The 17,332-nt window shown below is 47.3% G+C and overlaps 1 protein-coding gene across 1 annotated transcript in view; it reads left to right on the top strand.

Annotated features, from left to right (window-relative positions):
• Nucleotides 1-2,735: 2,735 nt before the first annotated feature.
• The window catches only part of klhl29 (kelch like family member 29), a 194,019-nt gene continuing 179,422 nt past the window's right edge, over nucleotides 2,736-17,332 (top strand). The window contains exons 1-2 of the mRNA XM_076160178.1: nucleotides 2,736-2,948; nucleotides 15,793-15,861. The gene's annotated coding sequence lies outside the window, so the exon portion shown is untranslated. The remainder of the gene's footprint in view (nucleotides 2,949-15,792; nucleotides 15,862-17,332) is intronic.

Below are 17,332 nucleotides of genomic sequence, written 5' to 3'. Positions count from 1 at the left end.
ACGAGGAGCGTGCGTGCGGTCAATACGGTGGCGGATTTACCCTCGATTTAGTGCGGGTATGTAATTTTCGACGAGGATAAATCCAAAAATCCCTCTGGCTTAAGGGTTAAAGAAGCTTTTCCTGGTGATTCAAATCGTGTTCAGATAAATATCAAACCTCTGAGATCCCAGAACACACAGACGGCCGTCTCCCTTTGCTGTCACTGCAGCTGAACACACACTACAATTTTGTTAATTATCTAAGCACAATGGGCCCTTTGTTGTTGGCTGCTTTTTACAGCCGTTGTGTTGCATCATCGGCGAGGCTGCCATTAACAGCACGCTCGCACTGTGGCACCCTCCTCATCTCCATCTTCCTCTCCTCCTGATTTCCGACTCCAGCTCTTGAATTGAAGCGTATCATTACCCGCTTCCACTCTTTCCAGTGATGATTTCATAAACCCTGAGATCGAAGATTACAAGCCGCCACCGCCGCCGCCGCTACCTTCATCCACTTGGAAGTCTCTGGATTCAGTCCTACCTGCTGGCTTGGATTAGGCTCCTCCAACAAATTACACACACGCCGACGCACACCGTCGCACACACTGAAAACCTCCTGAAATGACTGCAGAATAGAATCTGACCCCCGATAAGAAGCCGCTCCCTATCTGTTCTGCCGACTGTGACATTTTGATGCAACGGTGGATGACTGAGGAGCGGAGGGCACTCCAGTATTTTAGCCGGGGATCCTGGAGTGAATTTAACTGGAATTCTAAATCCGTTCAGCCTTTTTCTTTGGCGATCTAGACTGATGTAATAGTTTGAATTAGCATATACCATCTAAGCCTTGATTTACGGCTGGATATTGACTTAAAGCTGCATTTTGTTCAGTAGAATTTGCTGAAATCCTCATCGCACCCTGATCGGAATCCGTAATTCAAAAGCTCTCTGAACAATATCACATCTCTGTAGCGCCTCCTAGTGATGGAATCTGATATGAGGGAATCACGGCGCCATTTTTCCCCAATTCTCACCGTCTCAGACAGACAGGCGTCGATCAAAACAAGCCACTGCACCATCTTCCTGTGTGGAGTTTGTGTGATCTCCCTGAAGCCTGTGTGGGTTTCTGCTCCTCTGCCCAAAGACTCACAGGTTAGCTGAAGGAATCGATACGACAAAGAAACAGAATTGGCTCTTTATGCTTTTCTCCCAACGAAAATAAGAGTTTTTCTGACCGCTGCTTCAATTCTTCATTTCCAGCCCACTAAGGAGAATGATGCAACTCTTGCGCGGTCCGCAGCCCACCGAAGCAACCATCCATCCCACAAAGATGCTGAGTTTGAGAACCCTGTGATACTCAGGCTGAGGTGCATGCAGGCACTTGGCATATATCTGCATCTCATAAACCCTTAAGTGCACACGGACGCCGCGTTTTGAAGTTTGGTCGGGGAATAAAAGAAGTCTGGATGAGGCAGGTTTGTAACTGCTTTAATGAAGCTGTAAGCATCTGAGTGGCAGCAAAGATAAGCGCCGGTCGAACTCTGGAACGATAAGGAAACGTACTTCAGAGCTTGTTCTTCCGTCTCTTTCAACTAATGATACATATGACTGTTGCCTAGGAAACGAGATGACCAGCCTGGTAGGCCTCAGCCCAGCGTGATACAAGTTTCCATCTGATGTGGTAAATATGTTTCAGCACACTTCCTGGCTTCCCTCCATCAGGCTGAAGCACGAGGACAAACGCTCTTTAAGTGTGCAGAGATCCAGCAGAAGCCATGTTGATTTCCATTCTATCCGTTCAATGGGGATCTGATTTACACCTTGAATGCAGAGTGAATGTAATTAACAGCATTTATCTGTGTGGCAGGATGGAGGAGAGGCGGCGCTCCGGGTGATGCGGCCTACGATTGAGGAACGATCTGGTGTGAAGGATCCGTGGAGGGATAATTTCACCTGCATAGAGCCTCTGAAAAGGAACCTGTCATCATGTGTCTGTGTGTGTGTGTCTGTGTGTGTGTGTGTGTGTGTGCATCAGAGGAGTTACACGCAGATTCAGTGAATTCTGGAGCTGAATAACATCTTCAATAGTGAAGTTACGCTTGTTTTAAGATATTGAATAAGATCAGTGTATGTTGAGTGTGTTTATTCATCTTAAACATTCTAAGTGTATTTATCTTACATTCCATTTTCTTTTATCTTCTCTTATTTGATTTAAGCTCCTTATGGTATTTTCTCATTTCTCTGCATTTCTCTTACCGGCCTCCACACTATACTTTCTTTCTTTCATTTATTTTCACTCATTTCATCCACTGTTGTGACTATTTCCCCTTCAAGTGGATCATGATGATCTGATACACAATTAATTATGAATTATGAATGAATCTTGTTGATATTGATATGTACATAAACTTTATTGTCCTTTTAGGAAAATAAACATACACACACATACACACACACACACACACACACACACACACACACACACACACACACACACACACACACACGGGCCCCAGGTGGTCCCGGGTCCCTCTGCCCCTCTGACTGAGCCCCCCTGCACGTGAGCGCGGCTCTGCAGGCAGGCAGGTAGGTGCATTGGCAGCCAGCGGCAGGTGGGGGGCGCTGTAGGGCTTGTGTGGTGAAAACAAAGTGGAAGGGGAGGAGCAGCATCGGGAGTAAAGTGGCCACACGGTGAGCCAGTCCGGCCGAGCAGCAGCCGCGTACATCTCGGGTCCGCCGCCGAGCAGCGAGCACACAACGACGCCAAGTCCGGAGCGCAGGAGTTGGTGACGCGCAGAGACGGGACGCTTCACCGAGACGCCCAGAGCCGCCGCGGCGCACCGTGCGGGCGCTTCTGCCGTAAGATGCAAGATCAGTGTTTGCGGGATAAAGACAGCGTTCACACATAAGCAGCGTCGCAGGGAAACAAGGACAAACGCCGGGGGACAGACGGAGCGGCGAGCCGGGAGGTAAGAGCTCCGTCAGCGGAGGAGCCGCACGCCGCCGCGCTCACTTTGTGGACACACGGGGTGTCGGGCGGACTTGAGCCCGCACACACACACACACACACACACACACACAGACGCACACACTTGTCCTGTCAGGAATGAATGAGAGGAGAATCACCGGCGGCTCGGAGCTCCGGACCGGACTGGAGCCCGCTGAGCGGTGCCGCGCGCGGCGCTCGGGCTCTGTGCGCAAGCGCTCCCGCGAGGGACGGAAGGACACAACTTCACGTTCGGTGCCACAAAGCGACAGTTTGAGGAGCGAGCCGCGCCTCGCGCAGGGGGGCGCGCGGGGGGCGGACAGGTGCGCCGCGCGGCTGCAATTACGATCAAGATCGATATGAAATGAGTCTGAAAAAAATATCCAATCAGCTCCCCGTGAAGAGTTTAAAGCCACAATACTGGATTTTTGACCTTGTAGATTTAATGTAAATTCATCCACATTTTTTATTTTTTAAATGTAGAATCAGCAGCTTCAGTTTACAGTTCAGTTACCTGCTGTGTGTGTGTGTGTGTGACTAACAGACCTATTAGATGTGGTTGGTGTCTAATGTCAGTGGTTGTTGATTAGTTTGATTGATTTGATTTGCAGGTTTGAATCCTGGGACTGCCTGGATTTGATCTGTAATTGTAATTTTAATGGTCACAAACTCAATTGTGCAGATTGAATAGAAGCTAATCTAATTGTGTTGGTTGGATTCATGAATATGTTTATGAAACCAAATGTCTTTTAAAACAAATGGTTGAATTTAAATTAGCCGATGGTGTTTGAAGCACACACACACACACAGACTGCAGAGCGGTTAAGTGTGTGTGTGGACGCTGCTGGAGATGGAGATGAACTTCTCTGGAGTCCATCACGTAACGCTTCAACTCACTCATCCTTGCAGTCCAAACAACAGCATTACTCATCACGCTCCCATGTGACAGTACAGTGATACAGTGTGTGAGCTGCTGTGTGTTTACCGAGCGCACACACACACACACACACACCTGGTGATGGATGTCACCTCTGACGCCTCGTTCTCCTCCCTGCTGAGGGACGAGTGAGACAGGTAGCTGACTGATCGCAGACTCATCACATTTAATCAGTCGTATTTAGCAGCACTAGTTTCCACGTTTGCTCACTCCGCTCTCGTCCCTTGTGTTCTTGGCACTGATGTCTGTTTTCGAGCCCCGACATGAACCTGTGCTTCTATATTTACACACCAGCACCCCTCCCCACTCCGCCGGGTTGCGTTTCTATTAATGGACCCATCGCCGTGTTTTATTCTAATATCGAGCTGAACATTTCGGCCCCCCTACACACACACACACACGATGACATTTAGAAAGCGAGCAGGTTATGGTGAATCATGGCAGGATTAAGGGCTTTAGACCTCGTCCCCCCTGAGCTGTCAGGGAGCTCTGAACTGGACGAGGGACGAGGACGCCTCATCCACTGGCCTCATCCTGGTGGCTGTGATGGAGGATCGTCTCTGCTTATACAGAGCAACGCGTCAGTGTGAGAGCAGAGCATCAGCACACAGAGGTGCAGTGCGTGTGTGTGTGCGTGTGTCCTCACAGCACCTCTGTGACACCTTTGGGGCTTTCTTCCGAGTTTGTTTCAAGCTTTTTTGGCGATAAGGCCAATCAGGGATAATCTGTCTATATCAAAGATGATTTGGTTTGGCCTCGGGAATCTCTTTGGCATGAGGAATTCATTTAAAAATTAACCTAAAGGCATTTAGCCTATTAGAACGGGGACAAGTGGAATGCTCCTTCGGCAATTTACAGCAACTCGGGGCCATTGTTTATGTAATTCCTCTGAATTGAACATAAGGAGACAGGAGCTTCATATTTAGCGTCTGCATGTTGTTGTTGTTATTACAGGCAGATGAAATATCTTCTGGTTCTTGGATGAACTTGTGGTGGGCTGGTTTTCGCCCGTGGTGATGGATTGTAGTTTAAAGGAGTCCAGAGAACAGTAGCTGTGCCAGGCGCCGCACCATCCAGGCGGCGTTTTCACTCAGACAGAAACATAATGAAGTCAAGGCTGCTGCGCGGAGGATGAGATGGAGACGTCTCCATTGTCTCGTCTCACAGTGAGCGTCTCTGTTTATACTCGCCAGGAAAGTATGAACGCGTTAATGTAACCAGGAATTACACTGATTCTAGAGGAGGACGGGGGGCGGTGAAGCAACTAGGGCCGGTACGATCAATAACTGTGTCTGATACCTGATCTGGAGTGATATGGGAGCAATTTGACAGGGATTTTAAAGGTTCTGGGGGAAATGATGTCCAAACTGAGTCGCTGACGTTGTTTGTTTGCAAGTTCTAGCGTTTCTGACCCCACTTGAGGTCCTGACCGGACCGGTGTGGATCCCAGTGCCAGTTCTCCAGCAGCACAGAGACGCACGCCACTATGTAGGATAACACACTTCTATTTTAGAATCCAGAAGATAAGTTTAGCTTGTTGTGACTCTAAAGCGTCTAAAATTACATTTTCTTTGTGTACTATTTTTACTTCCCATGCCTACTTACTTCATCCAGAGCGACTTTGAGGCTTTTTGATGTTTCCATAGATGTGAGATGGTCCAAATAGCCAAATAGATGAGAAACTGCTCCAATTCACACAAAACTGGGTTTTGAAAAATCTGGATTATCTTTATGGGATATACAATTTAACCCTTTCTTTATTAGTTTACCTGTAACGGCAACACAGCGGCGGGTAAGAATTCGTATCCGGCCGACTTTTGAAAGCTGTGTCTGATATTTTGCCGACATATTCTTCACTGCAGCAGTGTGATCGTTGGGTTAGTACACTTAGATTGTAAAGGTGTACCTAATAAAATGGCCAACAAATCAATGCGCCTTGTACTCATTGAGAATAACAGTTTTTAACAGAGAATTTTTTTGAAAATTACTTAATATTCTTTAAGTTTTGAAAATGTTAAATTATGATCAAAATCTTTAGCAGATGAAACAATTTAGCTTTTTTTACTGCCTGGAAGTTTGCGATCGTGTCGTCTCAGGAAACCATTGCGGTTGCTATGAAACGTTGTCGTTACTATTCCCCGTTCTTGCACGATTACAGAGTTTGCTAGCATTTACGAGACGAAAGATCAAGTCGGCGTAACAATGGGCAGCTTTAGTAATATGCCTATCTCCTAAAAAAGATAAAATAAATTAAAAATGAAAATGTGGCCATAGTAGCGGGCAGAATTGGTGAATTTCCTGCTCACCTCCAGCTGCTCAGACCAGACCACCAGCACATCAATATCCAATATGGGGCTACATGTTACATGGGTACTTTAGGTTATTTATTCATGTTATTCTTTGTTCATAACTCTGTTTCCCGGGAGCAGGATTGCAAAAATCGTCTTGCAGAAAAATCGAAAACGTCTTCTGCTGTCTCACGGCTCCTGTAAGTCCACATGTTTACAGTCACACAGTGGTCAAGGTTGCTCGGCTTGTTACGCCGCGGATATGCAGTCATAGTTTGGAATTTAATCATTATGGAAACCCTGAACGCGGCAGAGTTTGAAGAACACGAAGCGGAATTTAATCACATCTGAGGCTTAAATGCAGAGGAAGAGTTTGGGGCAACATGCTTAGTAATTGTTCTACATTACAGATCTGTTTTTTTTAAGATCGTAGTGTTTGCTGCAGCCATTAAATGCTAATGGCTGAATAAATTATTGAATTCTTCTCGAGGTGCTTGCGTGAGCGTTACCACAGAGCCAAATGATGTTTTTCCAGTACAACCCAGTTCTCCGTACACAGGGGTCCCGGGTCTCCGTCTCTGCGCCGCCTTCATGTTGCCTTTCCTTTTGCTTGTTGCCGAGTTCTGGTGTCGGTTTCTGTGTCATTCAGTCATTTTGATTTCCCCCAGTAAGTGATTAGGCTAAGTAATGCAGTCAGTCTATTGTAGGTGAACCGCTGCAGGCACAGAAGATTTGCACACAGGTAGCTAAGTGCAGGGTGTTTATCAAGGCGGCAGGATCTTTTATTCTCGGAGCAGCAGTTAAACGACAGCAGGACCAAACTGCGATCGTTCTTTGTTCCTGCCGGAGGAGGCGGGCCCAACCGGGCGATACCTGCCGAGCTTGGTGTTACCCGCTCGATTAGAGAAAGATCCGGTCTGGCGTCGAGTTTGGCTGCGTGTTTATCAGCATGTGGAAGGTTAAGAGGCCTCGCAGTGGAGAGAGGAGAGGATGGAGAGCACTCGGGACTGGAGGAGGGAGAGGAGAGGCGGGGAGGCAGTGAATCACATAAAGGGCTGCGACCTGTTCACACGGTTATAATTGGCGATAAAAATGGAAACATCAGCGCATACTTTCAGTTTCTCTTCTATCTGTAGAGAGCAGAGAGAGCTGGTTCTTTGATTATACTGCCATGAATCAAACGTGATTGAAATTGGCACGAAGTGAAGGAGGGAGTGCGAGGATTGAGCGGTGTGAACGGGGAGTTTCCATCAGGCAGCGTGCTACAGAGCCAAACACACTGCAGCCTGTGTGTGTGTGTTGGTTTCCACTGGGTGCTGTTTAGTTACGCTGGATGCAGATTTCCTTGAAAGTCGGAGAATCTGATTTAATTTGGTCCTAAGAACAGATAAAAGGCCTCTTTGCCCTCTGGAGTTTTCAAAGTTTGCGATTTCCTATTCCGTGTTTGTGAATTAATGAACACAGAAACATTAGTGGGGTGTGGACAGATGCAGAAGTGCTGTGGTTCGTTCTCTGCGGTGCAGAAAAACAATTTCCCCTGAAATCCATGGAGGAATTTTGATGCCATTTTGCAATAATAACCCAGATTTATTCATGGTTCTGAAAATGTGTAGTTTTTTCCATCTTTGCTTTGGTTTGAATGTTCTGTCGTTCACTCGGCTGCTCTTCTGCTTATTCAGTGTTCAGTGATATCTTTTATTATTACGCTGCTGAATATTCAGACCATTACAAAGAGGAATATTCCTGCTAATGTACGAGGGCCAAAAGGCCACGAGCAAAACGCAGTGCTTCCAAGCTCTTTAGAGCTCAGTGAAGTATGAAGCTTCGTCTCTCCAGCTGCCCTCTCCAGCATCGTCACTGAAGGGCTCCTGATGCTGCTATCAGGTTTCTAAAAAGCCTGCAGTTTCTCTGTTCAATGACCAAAACGCTCCCAAAAAGCACCGAGCGCTGAAACCCTCGCAGCCGGAGGAATCGATACGGCGAGATTCCTCCACTGAGAAGTCCGTTTGTAAATGGGATCCTTCCCGCTGTCTTAAAGGGGACATGTTATTAGATTTCCATAGTCGTGTTTTAATGTTGTGGTCTGTTTTCAAACCTTTGTGATGCTTCACTTTACTAAAAACACATTGATCCACTTTCACTCGCGCACTCTGCAGCAGCAACGCCAGGGATGCAAGTGAGTGAAAACAAGCTGATGGTTTGGACTCCCGTCTCTTTAAGAACGCCTTCCTGAAAGCCGTATTTTGTCCCCCACTTAGGTGAAGGCTCCAAGGACGTGATTGATTGATGGAAATGTCCTTCTTCGTACTTCATCCTCCTCCTTTCTGGCTTTTGTAGGAGCATAGTTGTAAATTCAGCCCTAATCAATAACCTTTAAAAACAGGAAATGTCAATATTTGTACGCTTTCTTCGGATTCTACCTTCTTGGGTGTTGGGCTTCGGCCTTCACGCGTCTTACATGTAAAGAACCAATCAAAACGAGGCTCTCAGGGCTCAGTTTGTCTCTGTAGCCAAATGTCGATATACAAAATATTAAGATTTAACGATATAACATTTAAAGGAGGTTTGGATTTAACAAACAGGCAGCTAGAAAATGAGAGTTTAATACTGTTGATGCAAACATGATGCATTACTAACAGGGAAACATTAGAGAGTAAATTAGTCCCCACAAGCAATAAAACAGAATATTTTTAGCTTTGATAAAAGCCTGCAGCTGAACTTCTTCTGCTCTGACGAGACGCAGCACACACTCATGCTTTGTTATCATAAAAAATAATGGAAAATAATAATATAACACACCTCCTCCTCTTAAAGTCCACACCCTGCAGGGCTAACAGCCTTAGTTAAGTTCCTCAGTGTTGTCTGGAGCCGTTTATAGGAACGCAGACGCGCTGTAGCCGTCCATTTACTTATGTCCTGATCTTATTGCGGCATTCATTTCCTCTATCCTCATCAGCTGTACTCACAGGATGCCAGGTTGAGGCCGCACTGTATGCTGGGATTGATTGTGCCTGGAGCGGCTGAGGCTCAGGCCAGGAGCCACACAGACCAGATAAGGAGCCAATCACACATCCGCCCACAGCTGCCGCGACCCGGTGGCGTGGGGGAGTAACCCCCAGCTTGCTTATCTGAAGGGCGTAAAAATTGAAGCCATTACCATATTTTTAATACCAGCACAAACCGCTTAAATTCATCTGGACATGTTGGGGCGGTGGGAGGGTTGGGGGGGGCTTGCGTGGCTTTGGCCTGGGCGAGGGCGAAGGGGTTGGTGAGGCTCCACAGCGAGGCCCCTGCAGCGGGCCAGCCTGCTGTGTGCTGAGTGGCTCCACGGGGGGCAGCTTAAGCCTGTTAGCCCCACATGGCGACACCGCAAAACTTCCCACCACCACACACACACACCACATACACACACCACCAGCAGACGGGGGGGGAGAAAGGAGGAAGGAGGTGGACGTGGAGGAAAGGATCCCCGCTCGCCAGCAGCACGGCCGCTCCTGCCACGTTGGGTTGTTTATGCAGGATCTCATTAGGCCGAGCTGCTGCAGTATTTCTGCTCTGTGACTATTTGACAGCCATGGCTCCCCTGGTATCTCTTTTATAGACCTTAATCATTTTAATAAGGTGTGTTTTACTATCTTATCTCTACTTTGGAATAAACAGCTTCTGTGGAGAAATGTACAACCTATTCTGGGTTCGTCTGGGCTTTTAAAATTGCAGGACGCACCCAGACATTATTAGAGAGTGCGTCAGGCCTTGGAAGGACACGGGCTGTATTATGTAATCATTTATTGGAGATTGAATAATTGAATCTGCCTGGAGGAGGACTGAGACTTAAACAAAAGCCCGGTGGAAGCGCTGGGAGGCGTAATGTCAAAGTCGCCGACTGGCCTCGACTGCTGGAAACAAACCAGCGCGTCGGACAAATGTCAGCGTGCGCGGGGGTCGGCAGAATGCATCTCGCTCCGTTTAAAACCCAGAGGACTGACATGAATCCGTTTCATTGCGCTGCTGTCATTTCTAAAGTGGGTTGTAGTTTTATGTGCTGCAGTAATTGCCGCTCAGACTGTTTTGTCTCTGTTCTGTCAGGAAAACAAAGCATATTTCCTCTTATCAAAGTATTTCACATGGAGCAGACTTTCATTAGCATCTTTTGAAATGATTACACGGCCATTAGAGGAGACGAAGGATAACTGGAAGCCACCAGCCTTCAGAAGCAAGAGTTTGTTTGCCCGCCGCTTTTGTGATTTCTCTTCCCCCCGATTTGCTTATTCCGCAACTGTTAAAAAACCCCGGAGTCCTTCATCTCCAGTGAGGGATGAAGGTGTAAATGGCTCCCAGTTAATGGACGTGCACATCACGGCCGCTCGCAGCATCAGCGTCTCATTTGCATCCTCTGAGAGTGAAAGTTGAAAGGTCGCTTTTGAGTTAAGAGGATCCATAAATCATGTGTTTACAGGAGGTGTGACGTGCATCTGTAGCCGCTTCCCATTTACAACCTGTTTGCATTAGCCTGCATGCTGAGCGTTGGAGGGGCTTATGAAAGATTGGCCCCGTCCCAGCCACCTAATGCGGGGATGCATGCACTCCACTTTGATTAATTCAAGCTGGCAGTAGATTTTCCTTGTATAAATAGCCGGAGCTCAACGACTAGGGCCATTAATTGTGCTTAGTAATTACTGAGCAACATCTGGCAACAAATAGTAAATGAACACGGGCAGTTATTATTTGCAGACTGGGGTGGAAATGCAGCGTCGCATGCGTTTGTGCTGAGGTCCATTTGTCACCAATCAGAATCTGCAGATGAGGAGAAATTGCTCATCCCCGCACGTTTGTGGAATATAAAGTCGAGTTATTATATTTCAATTTTTTTTATTTTAATTGCATCTCAAAAACATTTCTGGAGAACCAAACCTTTGTTTATTACAATTTATTAATATTGTACCATAATACTTTTATTTACATTTTTATTTTATCTATATATATATTTTTTGTTTTACTTATCCAGCTTCAACAGATCTGGATTTCCTAAATAAAAATAAAAAAATAGTTAAATTTAATATTTATATATCAAAAGAAATTGTAAAATTGTTAAAAAAAATTAATCTCATTAATTCTATAGAATCTCATGTGATCCATATTGAGTTTTATGTCCTTTTTAAATTAGCAAAACGTAAAAGCTCCAGAGGATCAACGGTGCTGCTTGTTAGACTTCAGCTTTACGAGCTTCAGCTGGTCCTGAAAGTCACAAAGAATGACTCACAAAGGTGTGTGTGTGTGTGTGTGTGTGTGTGTGTGTGTGTGTGTGTGTGTGTGTGTGCTTTTTATTCGTTGCACTTTCGGGTGTTTGTCGTATTCAAAGGCATCCGGAAATTTGTCAGTAATAAAAGCGGCCATAATGTTAATAGCGACGCGCTGAAGGTGGCGTTGTAAAGATATACAGTACTTTGTCGTTGCCCCGGCGACTGTGAGCCTGCCTGTCACTTTATAGCTCCAGAGACGTTCTCCTCTCTCTGCCTCATCCAGACGGGCCGCCCTGCTCCTCTCCTGCCGTGAACCCGGTGCTGTTCGGGAAAATGAAGCAGTAGTTTTATTTTTATGAATGCATTATCTCCAGACTGCAGCGTTCTGCTGGTCAACAGAGTCCTGACGGTGGGTCTGGGCCTCACGGCGCCGCACCGTGTTTTCCTTTTTGAAGTTGCTCGCTTGCATTTAGAGCCGATCCATTGGCGGTGAAATGAATAGTCCACTTGAAAAGCACTCCAGCAGCCTGCTTAGAATGGAGCCGCCGCCGATGCCAGCCAAGTTTGATTATTAACGATGGGTCTCTATCTCTCAGGCCCTAATTGGTCTCTGCTGATTGCTGAGCTTTCTGATTAAGAAGTGCCATTAAAATTGATGTATTATGCCTCCAAGTCTTTCTCGCAGTGAGATAGCCGCTGCAATCAATTGATAACTACAAAGGTGATTTATTACCAGGACTCGTTATGACAAGTTTACAGTAATTGGCAGGGCTCAGGCTTTTCTGACCCCCCTGTGGGTTTTCACTGTGTAACATCAGAGTCGATTGTGCTGAACAGCCAGCACTTGAAGTTCGAGGTTGATGCCTTCAAAGTGAATCAAAGAGGACAAACCTAACCCTAACACGATGATGTCACCGTGCAACATACGCCAATTTACTTACTTACAACGGTACGTGGATGTCTTTGTACTTGCTGTTATTGAAGGAGTACGTAATAGACGGGATTCATCGATTCTCAAGAGAAGGTGTACAACAATGTTTTCACCCAGAGCGCATGGCGGCGTTGGCAAAGGCAGATTAGAAATGTGTTGTTTTTCTTTCACTGTGAAGTGCAAGGAATTCAAATTAGGCCCCTAAATGTGAACAAGGACATTGAAATCTATGTAAATTGTCAACCTTTTAGCACACACACACACGGAAGCAAAATCAGCAGTTTCACCCCGTCGACCTTTTTAACTTGCAACTCCAAACATTTCACAAAGTTCCACGTCCCAGCTTTTATCCGCACGCAGATTAATCTTTTCTGTTTGAGGCATTATCTATCAATTATCCTTCAGGATTTATCTCTGCAATTTATCCATTACTGCAGCGTTTTTCTCATTCCAAATGTCACCCGCCAGCGACTTTCTGACACAAACGGCGTGTTTGAGCGTCATGGAAATGCAGACTCGTTAATTAGAGCAAAGGGAGACTAAATGTGAATCTATAGGGAGCAGTCAGCGAGGTGTTTAATGATCTGGCTTTGTGTGCAGGAATGGAAATGCCTCCAAACAAAACGTCACTAATTTCATGGTAAAGTAAACACTTTGCCCCTGGGATTCGCTCTCATTTCTAGTTAAAAAACGCCTGTAATTGATGCTTTTATTTTGAAATTCCTCTCCCAGCTCGTGGTTTCTGCCTTCACATAAATAAATGAGGCTTTTCCGTGACATATGCTCACTTATAAACTTTTAACTGTTAATGATATTAACTTTTAATGCTATTGCACTTGGCGTCCTGTTGGTGTTGTCACATAAACAACCGTATGTCACGGGAGTTTTTTTTTTTCTCTTTTAGACTTTATCTCCGTGCAGCAGCAGACCCTCTTTAGCTCCATAAACTGATGGTGGAAAAATTGGTTTTCCACCAGCGAGCGACCGTCTTTTATCATCCCCCCGAGTGAGATTTGGCGAGGTAGCTATTTCCATCCTTGCACAATCATCACAATGGAAATCGGACTGTTTTGTGGGAAATAAAGAAACACGCCGGCCCTATTTCATCTTCAAGGTAAATCCAGTCAGAATCGTGTTCTACAGGCTATTAAATCTAAAGTGATGCGCGTCAGTTGGGAGTGGAGTCAGCAAAACATGACGAATGAACGTTCAGTAATATTTTTTTAAGCGCTTTGAAAATGCAGGGCTGCAGAAATCCGATTCTGTTCTGCTTCCTCTTTTTCTCATTATTTTGAAGGAGAGCAGATAATCCATCTTTTCTCACACGCTTTTTTAATCTGTCGTTGGCACTTTATCATAACGAGAAACGCTAAAAGCGGCAAAGACGGCGTAATGGCGCCAGTGCCGGACCTTCACTCGCACGTTGGCTCGCCAAAAGTGTTGGATGGGTGATGAATGACAGGAGGGCACTGCACTTTCCAGCATGCTAAGCTGTTTCTGTGCAGCGGAGTTAAACCAGCGTTCAACCTGAGGACACGCGGCCGCCGGGTACGTTTGTTTTGGCCCTGTAAAGGCGGGAGGCTAGCCGGGAGGCGTCCGTCATGACTACGGGATCGTAGCCAATTTTCCGTTTCCAACATGTCAGTGTTGCTTCCCTGGAGGCTTCACATTAACCACATATGTTCAAAGTATTAATACAAAAGGTGTAAAGCAGTAAACATTGATCACTGATCTGTATTTACATTCTCAGTGCTGATTTCAGTGTTTAGTGCTCTAATGGCTTCCTGATGGGGCTTTTTCTTCTTTGGTGCCAACTTACACAATGTTTCTTACTTCTACAGACTTGTAGCTTAAGTGTACTTTGTCTACTCAAGAATACGTCAAACGCTCATTTGTTCTCATGAACCAATGCTTGGAAGTACTTGGAACAGGAGGGAGTCGGCTGTTACAGAACCTGGTGGCCTCGGCCCCCAGGCGGCAGCTGGAAGAACCTGCATCTCTCTTTCTGCGTATTTAGCCTCTAAAGTCTTCGTTTGACACAGACGAGTTCAGAATGAAGACGGATCACACTGTTGGATCGTCTGAGGCGGCCGCGTGTCATCAAATCCTGATGTGTGATGCGTTCGGGGACGTTCTTTTGGTGTGTGATGTTTTTATTGTTGCCACGTTTTCCCCCCCTAAAGCCTCATCTTCATCTACTGAAGCGAGAGGGAGTGAGGCTGCATTTCACAGAATGACTCCTGACGGCCCACAGAGAACCATCTTAAAACACACACACAAACACACACACACACACACACACACACACACGTGACAGGGAGACTGAGCAGTGGGTTCCTAAGTGCAGGTGGAGACGGGGAAGGCAGGAAGTCGCAGTAGAGCAGAGCCGCACTCATCCAGAGCTCAGCATGGCTCCGACAGCGTTGCATTCTGGTCCACGGCGGCCGCTGTGGGCGGAATAACCAGCGTTTGTTCCTCAGCCATGATGGATTTTCTCTGTCTCTTTGATCGCAGAATGACGGGACAGGAAGTCCTGCTCCGTTTTCTTAAGGGGATCCAAGCAAAATCCAATATTCTTATCGGAGCTGCAGTGGAAACCAGCTCGTCTCCAGTTTGGCCGATTTAAAACATTCCACGTGGACGTTTACATCTGCCAAAGTATTTTGAACTCTAGACTTTTCACTCCAGGCTCGACCGTTTCGTCAAATAGATTTCCTGTCTCTTGTTGTCCGAACCATCCCTACCTTGTAATGAATTCAGCGATCTGGTCCTCGCTAAGTCTCAAGAAGCAGCCGCTCTGTTGTGGCGTCTCACACACGCCGGCTCAGTGTAACGCGGTGACTTCCAAAGGCTGCCACCGGCGAGGGGTCAGACCGCCGCTGAACACCGCCCGCATTGTTGCGCCTGACAATGGCGGCCTGTGAAGCGCCGTCTCCCATTCAAACTCGCCGCAGATAAATCACAGTTTGTTGTTGTTTTTGCATGAAACCTTCCTCGCCGCCTCCTTCGCTCCCTCAGTCGGGGCTTCTGCGTTTCGCCCCCTCCGATCCCTCCGAGCTCCATCCCCGCTCCGGCCGCGCCTCCGCTCTGACCTTTCACGCCGCCAAATCACCCGCCGCTGACCTCTAATCTCCTCCCAGGACAGTTGCAGCGTTATTGATAGGTTCTGCATCGCGGCCAATCTCTCCTCCGAGTCATCCGTCAGCCCCGGCGCCCGAAGATTACACTAATAAATCTCCGGACGGTGATTCCTCCTCAATGCGATGGATTCTCTTTTACCCTGTTTGATTGAAGGGCTTTAACAGACGGCACATACGGGGAAAAAGTTGGAGCCAGCTGATGTGATTTCTTTGGTGTTCTTGCTGTGACTTGTTTGCTTTGAAAGCCTGGCGTTTTCTCACCGGCGCTGCTGTTGTTTTTTTTTTTCGCAGGTGTAGACGGCAATACTCACAAGATCTCATTTGTCTGTGATGAGCATCCTCGTCCACCAGAGACCAAAGGTACGGTAAGATATGAAAAGCTCATTATCTCCCGTCCCAATGAACGCTTTATTATGCTGCGCACACACACGCGCGCACACACACACACACACACCTCACACACACGCCTCACACAGAGCCGTGAAATACAAGCAGGTGATCCTCTGCCTCGTTGGACGGCTTTGAGTAAATTTACTGACGTTTAGAGTGTGTTTATTAGAAGTAAGATAAATAGTGGAGCGGGTTTCTGCTGATAAAATTCCAATTTTCCAGCACTTCATGCGTTGGATGGAGTTTAGCGTTTAGCGTGCGGCTGCTGGCTGGCTTGGTGGAAGGGGGAGGAGGGGGAGGAGGGGGTGAATAGTTTGATATATGGCGTCGTTAATTCTGCTCGACTTCACCACCGCGTCCAGCAAAATGACCCGTGTCCGTCTTTGTTTCTTCCCCCTTTTTCCCATACCGTCGGCGAGCGAAAGCCGAGCGGAGTCGGTCGCCGTAGCAATTACAGGGTTAGACTCTAATCTGAGGTCATTAGGAGATTGTGTTACTCCAGGAATGTGCCCCCCCCCTCCCGCCCCCCCTCAACCCCCCCGGTGGCCTGATGAAATAGAACAGAATTAATGGGGTTAGTCGCTGCGGAGGGCTGATGAGAGCGACGCTCCGCCTTTGATCCGTGAGCGAGGTGACGAGGATCGGGCGCCACAGGCTCACATGGGGGTTGGGCTTCTCTCCCTCTCTGTGTGTGTGTGAGGTCAGTGGGTCTCCGGTTGTATGTGCTCTGTACTGGGATCTAAACCTCCTAGCAGGGGGGAGGAGGGGGCGGGGCTCCAGGTGCTGAGTCACCCGCCGTGTTTTCGTGAGCTGAGCGAGGCCTGATTGATGCGAGTGTCGCAGGTGTGAAGCTCAGAGCTCAGCTGTGAAACGACGTTTGTGTTTCTGATAAACAATGTTGGCGAATTTAGTTTTGCTCTCCTCATTCAACAAACCCAAACACGGAGCAGCTCCCCTCCCTCCATCCCGCAGCTCCTGTGGACTAAATAACCCTCACATCCTCAAATCTCTCCGTGTTTCCAGCCAACCAGAACGGTACAAAGTGGACGTCTCCCCCTTTTCAAACAGTTCAGAGTTCCGTCTCGTCCTCTCTGCTGATCCTGCTGCCGCGGGGTCGGAATCATTCAGTCGTCTCGGAGGTCTGTGACCTCCACCAGCAGCGTTTCGACTCTGCTCACCGCTGCTCTTTCTTTCTCTTTCTCCTCCTCCTCCCTTTTCCTCTCCTCTTTCTGCCGCCTGAGCTCCACGTTAGCTTTGGGGCCCTGTTGAGTTACGTGTTCCTGCTCCGGTCGCGTTCCCCACCTCAGCCATTAATCCCCGGCGGTCGTCGATACGCGGCCGCTAATCTCTCCTGTCAACAACGATGCAGCAGCTGATCCCTCCATAAATAAATTTAGTTTGTAATTCAGAGCGAACGTCTCTAATCCGCTTTGTTCTGAAC

Source organism: Genypterus blacodes, unplaced genomic scaffold, assembly GCF_046128005.1.
Source record: "Genypterus blacodes isolate CSIRO-AG114 ecotype Tasmania unplaced genomic scaffold, CSIRO-AGI_Gbla_v1 ptg000104l_1, whole genome shotgun sequence".
NCBI classification, from domain to species: Eukaryota; Metazoa; Chordata; class Actinopteri; order Ophidiiformes; family Ophidiidae; genus Genypterus; species Genypterus blacodes.
Note: the sequence above shows the minus strand (reverse complement) of the source record. Positions and strands in the feature narration are given on the sequence as shown.